Here is a 17,929-nt window from a genome sequence, read left to right as displayed (position 1 = left end):
AATCAAAACTAGATGAAGGAAACACAAGACAACCTGAAGCTAATCTCAATTACTAGAGTAGATGCAGAAGTCCTAAACAGAATAATATGAAATTCAATTAAGTAGTTTATTAAGAAAAAATATATTGTGAAAGTACTTGATTTATGCTTGCAATGCCAGTATAGTTAAGGTCTTAAATGTCATCCACATTAAACAAGGGTTACTGAGCATGCGCATATGACAGATACTGCTCCTGGCCTGGGAAAATTAGGTAATGTTTCAAGGAGTTTATGTGTAATAAAATGGATAAATAAACCACATGCTTTCAGAAAATCATAAATGTGAAAGAAAGCTGTGCTATAGCAGATATATGTACAAAAGTTCATGAGAATTACTGGGTTGAGCATATGGTTCTGACTGAAGGGAGAAGAAGGTGAGAAAAGTTTCCTAAGGAGAAGAATATTTGAGTCAGATCTGGAAAAGGGTGTCACTAAATTCCATGCAGAGAAAAGGGCAAGGTCCATTCAGGGAGACAGAAGAGAGTCACTGAAGGCACTAAGGTGTGGCCAGCCATGGTTTCTCTGAGTAATAAAGACTAATCTAATATGACTAGAGAACATGGACATACAGTGGGGAGATATGACTGGATGGCAGCTTAAGGTCAGTTGACACAAACCTTTGTGTGGCATGCTAAGGAGATTGGAACCTCTAATTTAAAAAGTAGACATCCAAGCCTTCTGAGTACAGGAGTGAAATGGTCAGATGTGTGAGTAATCAAGAAACTGGTAGCATCGGTGTGGATGGATTGCAATGGGGAAGTGGTGAAGTATGAGGAAACACACCTGTCCAGTTTGCTTGAGACAGAAAGTTGGGATTCTCTTAAGCAGTCACTTAATCTTAATCTCTATAAGCAGTCACAGAGCCAGGGTTGTGCTGGAGCTGGCTCAAATGAATGCAATCTTACTCACAAGGACCAATTATTAAAATTGCAGGAATTTTGCAAACTGGTTGTTAAACACCACCATTATTAAAAATAAAATTATATAAAATTACAATTAAATTAAATTTAGAAAGGTGAAAATACAGTACATTTTACTATTTGCTCTCCATGCTCTTGAGGTTATTTATGTCAATTCTATCTCAATGGTAGAAATGCTACTTAATGGTATGCTATTATGCATCTCTTCCCAACTCTGCATTCACTAATGTGTGGGTAGCTGGAAATCAGCCTGGTGGACATTCTCACACCATGGAAATCAACAAACACTATAAATTAGGACTTTATTATTGATTGTCTAGACTTAAGAAAATCTTGGAGAAAATGTTAATAATGTAGATTAAACTTAAAAGTGTGACATATCTATAGCTATTACATTCTGAATAGCCTGAAATATTAAGGAAATATTATTTCAGTACCCCAAAACTATTATCCAATTCAGCAAGTAGTTGCTCATGCCATTGACATCTGAGCAAAATTTTGACATAGTTTCATTTTCCTTCATTTTTTTTTGAAACCTGAAATAAAAGCACATAACCAACATTTATGTCAGGACTGCACCCATTAGTTAATGTGTGAGTGACTTCTCTGATCAAACAGATAGTAATCAAGCAGTTTGCAGTCTGATTTTGTGACACTACTGTTGGCAATAAAATTCTAAAAATTGATAGAATTTTTACAAGAAATAGTAATTCCTCTGAAGTTATAGGTCTAAACTGAAAATCAGTAAAGCAGTTTAGCTTAAAATTTATTTCTCAAATTATATACAGAAATGTTAGTGGAAGTTTTTACATTAACTTGCAAGTGGTACCATGGATTTTATTAATATATATATGTATGGATATAGGTGTGTAAATGTTTTGCGTATTTATATGTGCGTATTCACTTTTCTCTTAGAGCCAGTTGTTAAAAACATACCAGCACATAACTATCTACAAACTATACATTTGAGAGAGGTCTCCAAATGAAATATGTGTACGGAGCACAATGAGAGAGGAAGGAATACTTTAACATTTACTTAGTCTTTGGTCTGAAATTCACACATTTCCCAATGGGGGTAAGGCCAGATCATGGCAAGAACACCTTTTCCCTTCACTAAAATCATAGCAAAAAAGTAAAACTTGCTCAATCTTTGCGTTACAGACTTCCCTAAGTTGGAGGCCTTTTCTTAGGCTCCAGGTCTTTCTATTTCAGACTTACAGAATAACAAATCATCAAAGTAACCAAAACAAATGATCTAGACTTTTTCTAGAAGGAACTAATCCATTACTCACAATACTCTGATATTGTGGCTGAAAGGTCTGAGGGACCAAACCCATGTGGGCAACATCAGGGCATTTATTAGTTGTTTCTTTAGAGCTTCTCCCTTATATGAAAAATTGGTTCTACCATATTTCATCTGTAAAGTTCAGCCAACAGATCCTGATAGGCTTTGTAGAAAAAGTACCATTGCACAAGATTGCTTCAGAAGTCTTTAAAGGTATACTTGGAAGTAAATTCACATATTTGACTTAAAAGACAGAGAGGATCACTCATGAGCAGATTTTGCAATCCTAACAATAAATAGTATTAGCCATTATCAATCTAGTGAACTTCAATGTTTACTGCAGCTTCAGATAATAAATTCAACAAAAATGCATCATGTCCTATCTATATTACCTGTCTTATCAAATTAACTGCATGATTCATAAATAGCATATAAATATGGAAAGCATATAAATATGGAAACCATAGTTAATCACAGGTCTTATTTTTAAAACTTAATTGCTCTGAAAAATCTTTAGTTTTGATGATCCTTCAGCAGCTTATTTTCAGGTGGAGTCCTCATGGAGTTCTTCTTCGAAGTGCAGGGACGTCCATGATTCCAGTATAACAACATTTATAAAGGTAATTAACTAAATAAGTTTAAAATTCTTAATAAACTGGGGGTAATGGGATAAATTATAAAAATTGTTGAGTGAATACATCCCAAAAGAAGGAGCAGCATCCTAAGTTTAGTAGTAAGATAGTTTTATTGCCATTAGAATCAGAAACATCCAAAAAAAATCAAATTCTTATCACCACCATATGCCTTGTTGTGGAATATTAGACAAGTTATTAAGCATAGAATTTATCCATGGTCAACTATAAGACAATATCATACTTTTGGATGACTTCATTGTAGCTGAGTATAATAGCTAGCTTCTAAGGTGGCACCCCATTATTCCTGCCTCCTGCTATTCCAACCTTGTGTATCCCCTTCTCACTCTGTACCAGGGTTGGCATGTGCAACCAATGAAAAACAATATGGCAGGATTGATGGTATGCCACATTCGAGGTTAGGTTATAATACATAATGCAACTTCTTTTAGTCACAAAGTAGGAAACAGAGCCAACAAAGCTACTGACTGATTCATCAGGGATAGACTGACAATAAAAAGAGTACTTTGTCACAACTGTTCACAGTATGCTAAAAGGTATCTTTGATTGTAATAACAGGGGCCTCTCAAAGCAGTTCACCAAGAATATCACCAACAGAGAAACTCATGATGTTTAAGGCTGCAGAGAGGATGCCAGTATCAAAGTGGATCTACTTTAGCACTCCTACAGGTAGCAGAGTAATCAACCCTGTGTATTCCTACAGCAACATTGCCATTTTTCCGGGTTAGGGCATTCAGGGTAAAGGAGCAAAGTGCAATTGTTCTGGCATTCTGACAACAACACAGTTCCTGAGAAAGAATAATAAATATGTAGATCATGGTAGATCCATGGGGAAATGTTATTTTATGGCTTCCATTTCCACAATGTAAGAGCTAGGCTTAAATGCTGGTTGGACTAGAAACAATGAAAGGAGGCATGTAAACTTGCAGCCTTCAGCTCGACTGTCTGATTGGAGAATATGACTCTAGGATGTCAGTAAATCAGCCAACAAATAACACTACACCTCCAAAGCTGCACAAATTCTTCAAGTATCTTTTAGCCAAAAATATTCTTCCAAGAAACCTACTGTTATGGACTGAATGTTTAAGCCTCCCTCAAATTCATATGTTAAAATCCTAATCACCAGTGGGATGAGATTAGGAAATGATTAGGTCATGAGGCTGGATTCCTCATGAATGAGATTAGTGCCTTTATAAGAAGAGACATGAGAGCATGCTTTCTCTGTTGTTCACCACTAGAGGATACAATTCTGGAGTTGGAGAAGACAACTGTCCACAAACCGGGAAGTGGACCCTCATCAGATACTGAGTCTGGCAGTATCTTGAACTTCTCAGCCTTCAGAATTGTGAGAAATACATTTCTGTTGTTTAAGCCATCCAGTCTATGGTATTCTGTTATAGCAGCCCAAATTGACTAAGATGCCTAGGATATATTGACATTTGGAAATCTATAATATGGAATTTATAATTCCAAGCCAAAAGATTCAAAAAAGTGAATTCAAAAAACTCAAAATTTGCTAGAAGGGCATATGTGTATATTTGTTACTTATTTAACATGAAAAAATGCTTAGTAAAACAAGAATAACATTATTCTTAATACAAGGGCCAAATATACCTTAACCTAAACCCCAATGTCTTGTTTCATGGTGAAAAATCAGTACTATGTCTATGACATTCAGGAACACAAAAGATCTCAGATTGGTGTTACTGAACAGAGGCAAACACAAAACCTCTCTGGAGAAATAATCTCTCAATCCATGGCAGGGTTAGCTGAGGTGAAACTCATTAAATATGAGCTCACAATCTGAAATTACACAACACACCTGAAACAATCCATATGATTGTTTCAATCCTTCTGACTCCTCCCATATGAGCAGGAGTCAGAAGAACACAAAAAGATTGGACATCCTACTCCAGATCTTGAGATAATAAAACATCATAAGAAATTACAGAAACTAAGGAAATAGATATATAAAACACCAATAAACTATTTATAAAGACTAGAAGAAAAGGGAAAAAATGGGAGGAGTGAAGGGATGGCCTGCCCCTCCACACCTGTGGGTGTATCTCGTCAGGTGGGACGAGAGACTGAGAAAAGAAATAAGACACAGAGACAAAGTATAGAGAAAGAACAGTGGGTTCAGGAGACCGGCACTCAGCATGTGGATGACCTGCACCGGCACGGGTCTCTAAGTTCCCTCACTATTTATTGATTACTGTTTTCACTATCTCAGCAAGAGGAATGTGGTAGGAGAGTAGGGTGATAGTGGGGAGAAGGTCAGCAAGAAAACATGTGAGCAAAGGAATCTGTGTCACAAGTAAGTTCAAGGGAAGGCACTATGCCTGGACGTGCACGTAGGCCAGATTTATGCTTCTCTCCACCCAAACATCTCAGTGGAGTAAAGAATAACAAAGCAGCATTGCTGCCAACATGTCTCGCCTCCCGCCACAGGGCAGTTTTTCTCCTATCTCAGAACTGAACAAATATACAATTTAGTTTTGTACCGAGACATTCCATTCCCAGGCGCAGGCAGGAGACAGGAGCCTTCCTCTTAACTCAACTGCAAGAGGCCTTCCTCTTTTACTAATCCTCTTCAGCACAGACCCTTCACGGGTGTCGGGCTGAGGGACGGTGAGGTCTTTCCCATCCCACGAGGCCATATTTCAGACTATGACATGGGGAGAAACCTTGGACAATACCCAGCTTTCCAGGCAGAGGTCCCTGCGGCTTTCCACAGTGCATTGTGCCCCTAGTTTATCGAGAATGGGGAATGGCGATGACTTTTACCAAGCATACTACCTGTAAACATTTTGTTAACAAGGCACATCCTGCACAGCCCTAGGTCCCTTAAACCTTGATTCCATACAGCACATGTTTTTGTGAGCTCAAGGTTGGGGCAAAGTTACAGATTAACAGCATCTTAGGCCAAAGCAATTGTTCAGGGTACAGGTCAAAATGGAGTTTCTTTTTTTTTTTTTTTTGAGACAGTGTCTCACTCTGTCGCCCAGGCTGGAGTGCAGTGGCGCAATCTCGGCTCACTGCAAGCTCCGCCTCCCGGGTTCATGCCATTCTCCTGCCTCAGCCTCTCCGAGTAGCTGGGACTACAGGCGCCCGCCACCACGCCCGGCTAATTTTTTTGTATTTTTAGTAGAGACGGGGTTTCACCGTGGTCTCGATCTCCTGACCTCGTGATCCACCCGCCTCGGCCTCCCAAAGTGCTGGGATTACAAGCGTGAGCCACCGCGCCCGGCCAAAATGGAGTTTCTTATGTCTTCCTTTTCTACATAGACACAATAACAGTCTGATCTCTTTTTCTTTTCCCTACAAGGAGACAAATAAAACCTAAAAAAGGAAGTCATTGAAAATAAAACTCAATACAAGTGAGTTTAATATCAAATTAGACACTGCTTACTTCTTGAACTGTATACAGGGAATGGCTTAAACAAACAGATTTTTATTTTTCCCAATTTATAGGCAGTTCAGAACTGGTATACCAGTTCAATAAAGCCAGAGGGACTCAAGTTTTTTTTTATTTTTCTACTCAACCCCATGGTAGAATATATTATTGTTCACAGATTCTTCCTGCCTTCTTCATACCTCTTGGCTGCATTATGTCCATCTGGATCACATGACTTACTTTGATCAATTCAATTTAATTAGAAATAACATGTTTCCAGCCATACGTTTCTCCACATATTCTCTCTTTTCTGTGCCATGAGACTGGCTGCAGTGTTTCAAATGGGAGCTGCCTATAAGCCTGGTCTCAACATGAAGATGATGTGGATCACAGCTGCTGCTGGCCTGTGCTAGACATGTAACTTGGAGCAGGAAATAAAATTACATTGTATGCCACTAACTAAGGCTTCATCTCTTACCACAGCCTAACTTCTCCTTTCCTAACCAATACAGAAATTAGTGCAAGGCATAGCATAGGGTGTTGCCATAGATTAAAAACAAAGTAAAACAAAGCACCGCCTTTTTTGGGGCATTGGCTTCAGGGATGGGATAGGAGCAGAAAAGAAGCTGTCATTAGAGTTTAGAAGGGCATTAATACTTAATTTGCACAGGTGAAACATTTAGAAAACTTTAGAAATGAATTTGTAGGTAATTTCCCTATTGAGCTTATTATTTTTGGTGAAGTTCTTGGCATAATTAATGTCAATTGTGTGAATTACTATTGACTATATTTCACAAAGTATAATAAAACAAGACATAATCTCAAAAAGTAATTAGCTGGTTTGAAAATCAGAATGAAGGAAATTGAGAGAAACTAAAAACTCTAGACTTACTGAGTTGAAAGACACTATTTCTCAACTCCCAACAGTTAAAGATAAAACCGAGAAATGATTTAAGTAAGAAAGTCCTTTTAAAGCTTGGTCTTGTGCAAGTATCAAATCAAGGTGGTAACCATTCATAAAAATAATGAAGCAAAGGTTATGGCTTTTCTATTGAAGCCTGGTAGGCTCAAAGTAACCCATGTCAGAGAGAGAGAGAGAGAGAGAAATGAGGGAAGGAGAAGCACTTATATAGGAAACTGGTTATGATTTTGAGTGACATAATACCACAGAACTACCAAACTGGATAAAGGAGACTGTGATTCATCAAGGGTTATGTCTCTTGTGTGTGTGGCCGGGAGGGGGGTGTCCTCTTTTTTAAAAATTTTTTTTTGTCAGCAATGGGCCAAGCATTCTGCCCAGTCTGCAAGGACTATTCAAATATGGTCAAAGGAGATATTGGAAAAGGAAGGACTGGCCAGAGCATGGAGCCAAAACCTGTGAAAAATAATATCCTAGGGGAACTACTCATGGCGTGCAGAGCCACAGATTAATTAGGGACTATCTCATATGGGGAGATAGGAGGAAGACTGAAATAGCTACCCACATGATCTCAGATTTCTTTGAACTACACACTACTGTGCAATTCTGTCTGCAATCATCTTTTCTGTGTCCTGGCATGACACATTGGGTGTACATGGTTGTGTAGGGGAAGCAGACACCTTGTCTCGTTAGTTCATGAGTTTCTGGAGCAAGACAAGTCATATTCAACCTGACGAGATAATATCATAAAATTGTCAACATCAGCCCTGAAGCTATAATTAAATGAGACTTTGAGTTGGCTTCTCATAGGAAGGGAGTAAGTATATTTTGTGTGCAGAAAGGATAGTTAACTAACTAAATAATTTTGAATTGAAGCTTGGACAGTGATAGCTTATATGACTGTTCAAAAATTTTCCCTGGCCCTCCCCTGGAAAGAATTATATTTCTCTGTTTTGGTTCTATTGGGCTTGGCCATCTGACTTGCTTTGCCCAATGAAATTTGAGTGGAAGTGACACCTAGGCAAAACCTGTAAGAGCAAGCATTTGGCTAACCATAATTTCTCTTTTACTTCTGCCATGAGACCATCCATGTTCCAAATAAAGCCTGATTTGTCAAACTGGGCCCTGAAGTGAGGAAAACATGGTGAGAAGCTGTAGCCAAGACACAATGATCATGAATTGTGAACAGCACATAAAACTTTGTTATTATAAGCAACTGAGATTTTTGGGTCATTTGTTATCCCAGTGTAACTTAGCTTATCCTGACTGACAGAGCCCTCATCAGTTTATTGGCTTTCATCTTGCTCTTGTCTCATGAGCATCAGGTACTTGCCACACCTCAAGACCTGATATGGCAGGTCTTGCCATTGTTATGGCAGAAGGAAAAAGAAAAAAGAAAAAAGAAAAAAGAAAAAAGAAAAAAAAAAGATGAGACACAGGCCTACCTCTTTTTATGCATCAATGGCCAGAAACGTGTAGGCCCCATTTGTTTCAAGGAAACCACAGAAATGAAGTTTTTGTTTCTATATGCCTTATAGTAGATACAAGCTAGGGCACAGAAATTTGGAAATGTATTTGGAAATTAATTGGCTTAGCCAATTAATAGTGCCTGCCACAGAAACTCATCTACTGCTTCTTCTCCCCACAGAGCTTGTGCGTATTTGCCATAATACAAACACGCGATGCTTAACCATGGGAATACATTCTGAGAAATGTGCTGTGCGGCAGTTTTGTTGTTGTGTGGATACCATAGAGTGCACTTACACAAACCTAGATGGTAGAGCTTGCTATACACCTAGGTTATGTGGTCTAGCCTGTTGCTCCTAGGCTACAAACCTGTACCACGTTACTATACTGAATATTGCAGGCAATTGAAATGGTGATATTTGAGAATCTGAACATATCTAAACATAGAAAAGGTACAGTGAAAAGATAAAAAATGGTACTTCTAGGACACTTATCATAAATGGAGCTCGTGGGACTGGAAGTTACTCTGGGTGAGGCAGTGAGTGAATGTGAAGGCCCAGGACATGCCTGTACGCTGCTGTAGACTTTGTAAACACTGTGCACTTAAGCTACACTGAGTTTATAAAAAAATTTTATTTCTTCAATAATAAATTCTAGCTTACTATTTCATTTTGACTTTATAAACTTTTAAATGTTTTTGAACTTTTTGACTCTTGTAATCACAGCTTAAAACACAAACATATTGTACTGCTGTACAAAAATATTTTCTTTATACCCTTATTCTATAAGCTTTGATCTATTTTTAATTTTTAAAAATTAAAAAAGATTTATTGAAACTAAGACATAAATATGCAAGTTAGCCTAGGCTGACACAAAATCAAGACCATGTTAGAGGCTTCTTGGAAAATCTATTTTCAAGTGTTTTACTTTTCTAACAACATTGGTAAAACACTTGCAATCATCTTGGGGAATTGGGCATCACTGACAGGAGGAACTGCAAGTGTAAAGGCCTTGAACTTCATGGACAAGGCAGAACTGGTTGAAATTTAGTGAGGGAAGAACATCAGGGCAGAGGTCAGTAAGGCTGGTGTGTCCAAGGTGATGTAAGGCGTTGGAGCACCTTCAGGAAGGTCAATTTGCTCTCTTTTTTCCTAGGTTCTCTGGGAAGGCTTTGGAAGACTTTTATACCAGTAAGTAACATGATCATATGTACATTTCCAACATTCTGCCTGCTATGTGGGATGGATTAAAAGAGAGAGAATGGAAACAGTGGGGCCAGGTAAATAATCATTTATTTACCCTGGTGATAGATGATTGTGATAGGAATGGAGGAAATAAAAAATAATGGAAAGAGATGAAGGTGGAACTGATAGAACATACTGTTGGAATTAATGTTGACGGAAAGTATAGAATGAAGGCTGACTTTTTTTTGGCAAGATTAACAGGGAAATGGTGATGCCATTAACCAAGATGGGGGATTCTGGGCTAGGAGTAGGGTTGGAGGGAGATTCAGTTCTGCTTGCAGTCATAATAGTGAGATACCTAATGGGTACTCAAGGAGAGATGGATGAAGTTGAAGTCGAAGCTCAGAGAAGAGGTCAGAATCGGGTGTGAAAGGAAAGGGGACTGGCTGGGATCTCCTTGGGACTGAGTTTAGATAGAGAGGAAGTTCAAGGACAGAGTCTTGGGCACATCAACATTAGAAACCAGAGAAAAGATAAAGATTCAGCAAAACGTATTGAGAAGGAACAACCTATGAGAACTGAGGAAAATCAGATCTGAATGAATCAAATGAAACAAGACATCAAGAAGGAACGAGTGGTGGAATATGTCAAGCACTGACAGATGAGGCCTGGGATGTGACTACTGGATTTGCTGGCAGAGAGGCTGGTGATGGCTTTGCTAAGGGCTGTCTTGTTGCTGATGGATTCATGAGAAAACTAGAGGTGGGGAAACAATGCAAATATGTATGAGTCTTCTGAAATGTTTTGCCACAAAAGGGAGGAGAATCACAGAGTTAATTTTCATGGAAAACTCAATGGCCTTTGTGCAAAAAATTACAATCAGAAAACCATAAAAATCACTCAAGTAGACCAAAATGTATTAAGTCTCTCCTCTTTGGAAAGCTCAGTTCCATTAAACAGGAGGATGGTGGAAAAGGGACTCAAAAGGGACAAAATATACCCCATCTCCATGAAGATTATGATGACTCTGAGAGACCCCAGAAGGGGACAGCGCTGTCAGTGAAACACGTGGGGTGTCAGGATCCTTATAAGAAGGGACATTGAGTCTGATTAAGGATGAGGGAAGACATAGGTGACCTCAGCTGGGCTTGAAGCATGAAGAAGATTTAATGAGCTTTATTTGCTTATCAATCAAACAATAAAATGTAAAGTTAAAAATTAAACCACTGAGCCAATGAAATTATCCAAGCTGGTAACATAAGGGCTAAAGGTTTTGGGTAATTATTTACCTCCCAGAATTAGACAATTGCAAAGAGCTTAGAAAATTTATTTGAAAGGAATGAGGATTCTGCACTCTTCCTCCCTCAGGTTAGTTAGCTTTCAAACTTCTACCCTTAATATTCTGCTTTTGAGATGATGGGAATGGGTCTGTTTCTGTTAGAGAGCAGCTTAATTTGCTGTTTGGGGGCAGAGATTGTGGGAGTGGAGAAGAGAATGCCTGTGTCCTGAGATAATTCTGGTAAGTGAGAAGGGATGTTGCATTAAGAGCCCTGGAACTACAGGGAATAAATTCAAGAGAATGAAATTTTCTAAAAGTATAGCCGAACAGAGATAGACAGACAGACGGAGACACACACACACACACACACACACACAGAGAGGAACAGAGAAAGAGAGAGGAAGAGAGAGAGCGAAACTAAATGATATATTTGGATTGTTTTTGTGAAATACATTAATTTTTTAAGCATTGATCAAATCCACAGTGAGACAATGAGTGCCAATACTGAATGCTCAGAGAGGAAGATTTTCATCATACCTAAAAAATTAATCAAAACCAAGCTGTTCTGGTTTGGTTCCAGCGAATTTATGGGAAAGCAAAATAAATGAAATCTAATATGGCTTTGGGAAGTAGTTAATAATGAAGAGTTTAGGGCAGAGGGCTTTATTTGCAAACTGTGAATAAGAGCCATGGGCTGTTTCTCATAAGAAGGAAAAATGTTCAGTGCCGAGACCACATAAGATGACATTTGAGCTATTAGTAGCTCTGCACAGCACCTTAAGGAAAAGTCTCATTCTACAGTGAACTGATAAGTAGCAGAGGAACAGGATGCATATGAATCCAAAAAGAACAGACACAAGCAGTCTTGGCAAGAAAAACTGATGAGAAATTGATATAAGAATGGCTGGCTCCATTTCTTTGCTGTTTTTTTCATTTACCTGGTTTCAAAATAAATAGATAAGGCTGATGACTTATAAATTTATATTTCTACCAAGGCCCTTCTGTTCTTAGCTATGGACTCACAGACACAAAACTTACCTGTCAATCTTCCTTTCTGGGTCTAACAGGAATCTCAAACCCAAGTGTCCAAAATGAAGTTCTTGCTTTTCCTCTGAAACCTGCTGCCCTCCCTGCTCATTCCCCCAACTTCTTTGAGTGCAACACTATTCACTCATTTGCTCAAGCCATAAGTCTAGAAGTCTCTGATGATTCTTCCTTTTCTCTCATTCCCATATACACCTCATTAGCAAGTCTTAGTGGCATATCTCCAAAACAGGTCCTGAAGGTGGTCTATTTCACCACAGCTAGGCTAACGCATCCACCATCAACACTTGTACAGGTGAAGAAACAGCTTCTTGTTCAGTCTCTTGGTTCTCAATCTTGTCCTTTATAGCCCATGTGCCACACAGTGGCCATAGTAGATCCAGTCCCCTTACCAGGCCTATAGGACCCAAAATGGTCTGGCCCCTGCCCACCCCTTTGATCTCATCTCCCACCATTAACCTCCTCATTCACTCTGCATCGCCATGTTGGACTACCTTCTGCCTAGAAAAACGTGACAAACTTGCTGGTTCCTTTGCCTGGAATGTTCTTGCTCAGCGCTGCCTCCTTCTCAGTGTTCCCATTTCAGCTAAAATATAACCATTTCACACAACCACACTAGGTAAAGTGGTTAGACTAGGCAGAGTGCTTGCCCTCCTCTCCTGACGCTAATGACCTAGTTGCTGTCAATGCTACTCTTGTTTTTTTCATACCATATGGCATTCTTACTTCTTTCTTTTCATATGTGCCCCGCCTGGGATGTAACTTTCTCGCAGGTGTACTGTCCGTGCCTGCACCTCTTGCCCCACAACAGCACTGTCCTCCCTTCACCCTCGGCTGTCTGTTCCCACTGCTTTCATTAACTCCAGCAAAACCATTATCGCCCGTTATTGAAAAAACTGGCAATTGATTTATGGTTATAATAAGTACAAGAAGAGGGCAATTTAATGAGAACTAAATCTTTCAGTCATGCAGGAGATGGAGCTATGAAAGCACAACATTGCATTCATTGATTCAATAAATGTTTACTGAATCAATGAATGAACTCGTGGCCAGTGAACTCTTAGACATTGGAACACTCGAAGAGTCTGTGTGGGTATAGCCTGTGGAAAAAAATGTTACCCTGAAAGCCATCTCTTTAGTTCTTGTGACTGATATGATTTTTTCAATTCAACTAATTGCCCTGAGGTGTGAAAATAAATGATAAGCAAATTATTTTTCCAGCAGACTATTCAGTCCCCTCATTTTACCAAGTTTCTTTTCAGAGTTACCAGAACCATTCCATTTGCCAATGAGTATTCGTTTGGATTTCAATTCAATTTTCAGTGTGTTTTCGAATTCCAGTGCAGACTAGAGGGCTCCATAGTCTAACATCTGTGGTTTTGAATGACATCATTGAGGCAACTTCTCTGTCAGTTGCTTACTTACCAACTTTAGTGGTGACATTATATAACATTTCCACTTATCTTTAAACACAATAGCACCAAAGGATCAGGTCTATTTTCTTTTATATTAATAAGAATAGTCCTTCACAGAGAGCATGTGGAAAATGATTTCATTTCACCAGCACCTACTGCTTATCCCTTTACATTTTATTCCTTTACATGTGCTTGGTGCTATAACTTTATATCTGCTTCGTGCTGTAACTTCTCTGACCATTTTCAGTAGTAATAGATTTATTGCTTATTTGTAGTCTTCAAATAATCTCATTTTGTAATTAACAGGTCCAGTCCAATGAAAACCAGAAAATTCCAAACTTGATCTAAAAGTATACCTTCTTTCCCTTGCCCCCCAACCCGCTGCTCCAGTTTTGGCCTGGGGAGAGAAGGGATCATTTGGTTGGCTTCTTGATCCCTTTCTCTGTCAGCAACTCCTCTCACCCCTCTTGCTAGCTGTGGCTTCTGATCTTTCCAGGGCTGGTGGGTAGGGAGTTAGAAGCAAGAAGCAGGAAGTGTTTTTCTTAGCTGGAACTCTTGTGACCTGGCATTGGTGGTCTCTGGGTTGGATGAATGTTCAATGCTGAATCCTTTATTGTACCCCACTAGGGGCATCCACCACTCCTCTCATGTCAGGGGTGATATGTGTTCACTAACTCAGCAGTTAGGGTTCCCTTCTCAGGTGCTGGGCATCAGGCAGTCCGCCTTGTCTTTTGGGGTCATGTGGCTTCTCCAGACAGTTCTCATTTTAAGAGATTGTAAACTGGATTTTTCCTGAGTCATCCGTATCTGGTTCACAAGGGACCTGCTGGTCTCTACCTGTGCATCTTCACCCCTGCTGCCGTGGAATATATCACAACCTCCAGTGTGGTGTATACCTTTGCGGTGCTCTGCAGCCTCAGACCAAGAGTGACCACTTCATGCCCTTAGATTCTGAGGCATGTGTCACTCACCTTTACACACACACATGCACACACGCATAGGGGACATGTGTCAAGCTCCCTGAATGACCCCCTTGCAGGCAGCTCCTATAATTTGACTTGAAGTGACGGGGCAGTGCCCTCCTCCTTTCTTTCCTGGAGTGAGTGTGAACACCTGACAGAGAATACCAGCAACTGTCTCTAAAAAAGTTCTCACCTTCTTCATCTTAGCCTGCCTGTGTCCCTGAAATTTATTTTTAATTACAGTCATAATTCAAATTACATTATTGTTGTAACACATGTAAACACCAAAGACAAAGTTCAACTCCTGCATGGCCGTTCCTGCCCTCCCTATTCCTTTGCACAGAGAGTTTCTATTTCTTCCTGGTTTAATCTAGGAGAGTTTTATATTTCCAGGAATTTATCTATCTCCTCTAGGTTTTCTAGTTTATATATGTAAAGGTGTTTATAATAGTCTTGAATGATATGTTGTATTTCTCTGGTATCAGTTGTAATATCTCCCATTTTGTTTCGAATTGAGCTGATTTGGATCTTCTCTCTTTTTTCCTTGGTTAATGTCGCTGATGGTCTGGCAATTTTATTTATCTTTTCAAAGAACCAGCTTTTTGTTTCATTTATCTTTTGTATTTTTTGTTTGTTTGTTTCAATTTCCACTTAGTTTTGCTCTGATCTTGGTTATTTCTTTTCTTCTGCTGGGTTTGGGTTTGGTTTGTTCTTGTTTCTCTAGTTCCTTGAGGTGTAAACTTAGATTGTCTATTTGTGCTCTTTCAGACTTTTTGATGTAGGCATTTAATGGTATGAACTTTCCTCTTAGCACCGCTTTTGCTGTATCCCAGAGGTTTTGATAGGTTATGTCACGGTTGTCATTCAGTTCAAAGAATTTTTTAATTTTCATCTTGATTTCATTGTTGAGCCAATGATCATTTAGGAGCAGGTTATTTAATTTTCATGTATTTGCACAACTTTGAGAGTTCCTTTTGGAGTTGATTTCCAATTTTATTCCGCTGTGGTCTGAGGGAGTACTTGATATAATTTCGATTTCCTTAAATTTGTTGAGACTTGTTTTGGGGCCTATCATACGGTCTGTCTTGGGGAATGTTCCATGTGCTGATGAATAGAATGTATATTCTGCAGTTGTTGGGTAGAGTGTTCTGTAAATATCTGTTAAGTCTATTTGTTCTAGGGTATAGTTTAAGTCCATTGTTTCTTTGCTGACTTTCTTTCTTTCTTTTTTTTTTTTTTTATTATACTTTAGGGTTTTAGGGTACATGTGCACAATGTGCAGTTTTGTTACATATGTATCCATGTGCCATGTTGATTTCCTGCACCCATTAACTCGTCATTTAGCATTAGGTGTATCTCCTAATGCTGTCCCTCCCCCCTCCCCCCACCCCACAACAGTCCCCGGAGTGTGATGTTCCCCTTCCTGTGTCCATGAGTTCTCATTGTTCAATTCCCACCTATGAGTGAGAACATGCGGTGTTTGGTTTTTTGTCCTTGCGATAGTTTACTGAGAATGATGTTTTCCATGGATGAAACTGACTTTCTTTCTTGATGACCTGTCTAGTGCTGTCTGTGGAGTACTGAAGTCCTCCATTATTATTGTGTTGCCGTCTATCTCATTTCTTAGGTCTAGTAGTAATTGTTTTATAAATTTGAGCTCCAGTGTTAGGTGCATATATATTTAGGATTGTGATATTTTCCTGTTGGACTAGTCCTTTTGTTGTTATATAATGTCTCTCTTCATCTTTTTCAACTGCTGTTGCTTATAAGTTTGTTTTGCCTGATATAAGAATAGCTACTCCTCACTCCAGCCTGGGTGACAGAGTGAGACTCCATCTCAAAAAACAAACAAAAAAAGAATAGCTACTCCTGCTCGCTTTTGGTGTCCATTTGCATGGAATATCTAGTCCCACCTCTTTACCTTAAGTTTATGTGAATCCTTAGATGTTAGGTGAGTCTCTTGAAGACTATAGATACTTGGTTGTTTGCCTGTCTTTTAAATCTTTATATGCTTTTATATATGTATCCAATTCTTTGATAGCTGTATAGTATTCCAGAAAATATCTGCATTTAACTATGCAAATATTAAATGATCATTAGTTAGCTCCTGACTTTTTGCTTTTACAAATATTGCTTTAAGGAATGTCCTGAAACATATTATTCTGTGTGGCTGTGCCTATTAGTCTCTGGTACACACCATGAAGCAGCAATACAAGTGGGAGGATGCAGCTTGACTCCCTCAAACAATAGCTCACTTCCCCACATTTTTGCCTAAGCTTGGTGATCACAGTCTTTTGAAATGTTTATGAAAACTGATAGGTAAGAAATAATAGGATCTGGTTCTTTTAATATCCATGTACTTGATAGCAAAGTGAAGCACATTTTCCCATGTTTGTTCTTAATCTATATTCATATATTGTTCCAATAGTTTCCTACTTTTTACCAATTTACTGCATTTTATTTTTTTATTAGCTTGAAGAAGTTGAACAAATGCTACTCCATATCTGATAGAATGCTGTAATTAATTTCTCCCCTTCTATAAGTGATCTTTTATGGCATCTATTATTATAAATAGGTTTTGTTCTTTTTGTGTCCCGCAGTATCCTTAAATATGTTTAGGTGTAGATTTCATTTCATTTCTCTAGCTTGAGACTCATTTTGATTCCTGAATCTGAGAAATCTTGTGGTTTCATCTATTCTGAAAAATTCCTATTCGTTATTTCCTAAAGTATTGCCTTTTCTCAATTCTCTTTATTTTGTCCTCCTAGAAGTCCCATTCAACATACATTGGACCTTTTCATTCCATTTTCCAGGTTCTTAACTTTGCTGTCATCCCTCATCATCTCACTGAGCTTTATTCTGTACAATTTACATAGTTCATTACCTTTGATTTTGCTAATTCTTTCATTAGCTATGTCTAGTCACTTAGTTTCAAATTTTAATGCCTGATGTTTTTTGTATTTCAAGTAGTATCTTTCTTAAATCTGCCTATTCTTTTGGTATCTTTTTATGTTCTAGGGTCCATATTTTATTTCTTCAATTATTTAAAGCATACTTACGTAATGTCTTTGTCAGTTTATTCTATTTTTGGAAGTTCTCAGTAGTTTAATTTTGCTACACATTGAGTCTGAAAACTTGTTTTGGATGGATCACTTCTTTGAGTGTTTATAATTTTTTATTTTGAGCTCATAATATGTAGAGCTTCATCTGCAGTAATTCTGTGTAATCTGTTTTGAGTGAATCAGACTGGGCTTGATTCTTTGGTCAGTTTTTTAGCTGGGTATGAGTTCTCAGACAATGAAGACAGTATGAATTCCAACCCTCAATTCTCCATAACCTAGATATGAACTTTCAAAGTTTTCAGGT

The sequence above is a fragment of the Symphalangus syndactylus genome, chromosome 23, assembly GCF_028878055.3.
Source record: "Symphalangus syndactylus isolate Jambi chromosome 23, NHGRI_mSymSyn1-v2.1_pri, whole genome shotgun sequence".
Lineage (NCBI taxonomy): Eukaryota > Metazoa > Chordata > Mammalia > Primates > Hylobatidae > Symphalangus > Symphalangus syndactylus.
Note: the sequence above shows the minus strand (reverse complement) of the source record.